We start from the raw sequence: 2,770 nt of genomic DNA on the forward strand, positions 1-2,770 counted from the left end.
ACTCCAGGATGACAGTTACTTCACTTTATCTTATAACTCTGGAATTGATTATGTGTTCCACATGATGGTTTCATGTTGAGCATGGCTATGTTCTAGAATGAACCCATTAGTTAATAAATATTTATAGAGCATCCACCCCACGCAGAGCAACTGGGGATACAAAGAAAACATGAGCTAAAAGTCCAGTCCCTGACAGAACTACTAGCACTGGTATCCAGGGGAATGAATGTATCTACCTATGACATAAGCAAACAAAAAAGTGACAGTAATTATCCTCTGCATTCTTCTGGACAAAAGGGGATAGGAAAGTCAGAACATCTTTAATGTGGAATGAAGCATGGAAGTCCTACCATAATTAGTCTGTATCATCAATTTACCATCTGTAAAAACTCAGAGGAAAGAGAAAGCTCAGTGAAGCATGCAGTTGTCACATGAGGAAGGCTTCATAGATGGGGAGAAATATGAGTTAATGTGAATTGGTAGAGAGAGCAGAGGAGATCTTGCAAAATGAAGGATCACAAAGGCAGTCTAGTCATGGCATAGGCAGTGAATAGACCACACTGATGGTGATTGTGGGATCCAGTGGCCAGGAGCCATATGTGAGATGTAGACTTGGCACAAATATAAAAAAATAAATGAAGCCTATAGAGGGGCTTAGTGTGGGCTTTTTATGGAAATTGCATCTCTCGAATTTCCAAATGGGGGCATTGGTTTGATGGCATGTGCTGCATTTAAAACCTGTTGAGCTCGACAGCCCATCCTATCTCCCCAGCAGATCTCGCTCCACGGCTTAGCAAAGGAAGCAGTGCCTCAACTCTGCTTCTGGAATCTGTGATCACTGAGGACATCGAATTAGAAAATGTCCTTGATCCTGACAGTTTCTACGAGCTCAAAAGCCAACCCCTAGCACTATAGCTAAGGAGGATCCTAGACCCTGCCATGTCATTATCTTCTTCATTGTGGGTCTTGCTGCAGCAGCAGCTAATGTGGGCCCAGGCCCAGGAGAGGCATGAGTGTCAGGGACAGCCTCTCCCTTCCCCAGTCCTGCACTTGTCTCTCCTGCCATCTCTGTGGTTGGTGTCTCTGCTGGGGGCCACGCATTGGGCCATTCTCCCCTTGCTCAGGTGCCCAGAGAGGTGCTCAAGGTGCAGACCCATCTGCAGAACCCAAGAAACTACACCTGAAGCAGGTGCCCCAGCAGCAGGTAAAACAGTACCCGTCCACCACACTTGGGCCACAACTGGCTTACCAGACCCTCACTCGACCATGGGGGCTGCTAGTGCCCAGCTGCTCCTTGCCCCTGAGGCTACCCATGTTACTGGCCCCACAAGCAGCACCCCTAAAAGCCTCATGTAACTACTCATCATTGGGTCAAGCTCAGAGAAAACTGATGATGTTATTGATGAGATCATCAGCCTGGAGTCCAGTTACAACAATGAGATGCTCAGTTATCTGCCAGGAGGCACTGTGGGGCTGCAGCTCCGCAGCACGCTATAAATGTCAGGGAATCCTTTTGATGCGTACAATAGTCAGGGCGTGGCCTCACCTGCCATCACTGTCAGCAACTCCTGCCCAGCTGAGCTATCAGACACCAAACGGGAGATCTCTGAGAGGGAGACCAAGACCCTTTTGAAGAAATGGCAGAAGGACAATCACAACCTAATTGAAAATTACAGGCAATTCAACATTAATGACAGGATCAAGGAGCTGTGCACCCTCACACCCAAGTCCAGTGACCTCGAGATGTGCTAGAACAAGAACACCATCATGGAAGTGTCTGTGGATTATATCCACAAGTTTTAGAAGTAGCAGTGTTCCAAGGACCTGGAGAACCAGCAGCAGTCCCTGGAGCAAGCCAACCACAGCCTGCAGCACCATATGAATTCAAAAGCTCAAACTTCCAGCCCAGATCCATGGTCTGCTGGTCCCTCTCATCCCAGGGCTGGTCTCCCTGGCCACAACTTCGGCCTCTGACAGCCTCAAGCCAGAGCAACTGAACGTTGAGGAGGAGGTCACGGCCTTTCCCTCAACAAATTCCCATGCAAGCATTCCACTACGGAGAGGACTGATACCTAAGCTCCTGGCCTTAATCTGGGACCAAGGTGACCTAACCTAGGAGGGCTCTGAGCTGACCTTGCCCTTGGTGAAGTGGGCAGATCTTGAAATCTTGCGGGTTGACATTCCAGATCTAGATCAGGAGTGAGAGTTAGACCCTTACCCTCGGGCAGAGTCCTGCCTCTTTTCTTGAAGGGCAGTTTGGAATGATGATGGTTAGTTGGGGGCTCTGAGTCCAGATCCCCAGAACCAGCACTCCATTACTTTTGCTGGCATAGAGTAATAATTGAGAAGGTCAGTGAAAGACTAGTCACAGGAAATAAAGTGGGAAAGGGGAATTAAAGATCACCCAAGGGCTGTCCCAATGGACTTTAGAAGCAATGATGTTCCTGGTTACAATCAGAAAGGGGTGAGGAAGACAGGCTCTGCAATGTTACTTCCAGTTGTCTTCAAGTGTACAGTAGAAATGAACTGTCAGAACGATGACTTTACAAACACCGCATATAAACATCTAATGGGTTCTTTTTGTGTGGTCTTCAAAGAGTGGTCATAGCTCCAGTATTTCTTATGGCATTCAGAACTCATTATCTTGAAAATATTTTCTATAAAACTGTAACTACAATCTGTATGTGGGAAGCTGACTCAGAGCCAAATTGTTCCTTTGGCAGCGATCTTGAGAGAACCACCTACTGCTGCAGAGTCAGCTCTTCTCACA

At 47.4% G+C, this 2,770-nt stretch overlaps 1 pseudogene; it reads left to right on the forward strand.

Moving 5' to 3' along the window:
• The first annotated feature begins 810 nt into the window (after positions 1 to 810).
• Positions 811 to 2,116, forward strand: LOC120597118 (transcription factor E3-like; annotated as a pseudogene).
• Positions 2,117 to 2,770: the final 654 nt, after the last annotated feature.

The sequence above is a fragment of the Pteropus medius genome, unplaced genomic scaffold (assembly GCF_902729225.1).
Source record: "Pteropus medius unplaced genomic scaffold, Ma_sr-lr_union100, whole genome shotgun sequence".
NCBI classification, from domain to species: Eukaryota; Metazoa; Chordata; class Mammalia; order Chiroptera; family Pteropodidae; genus Pteropus; species Pteropus medius.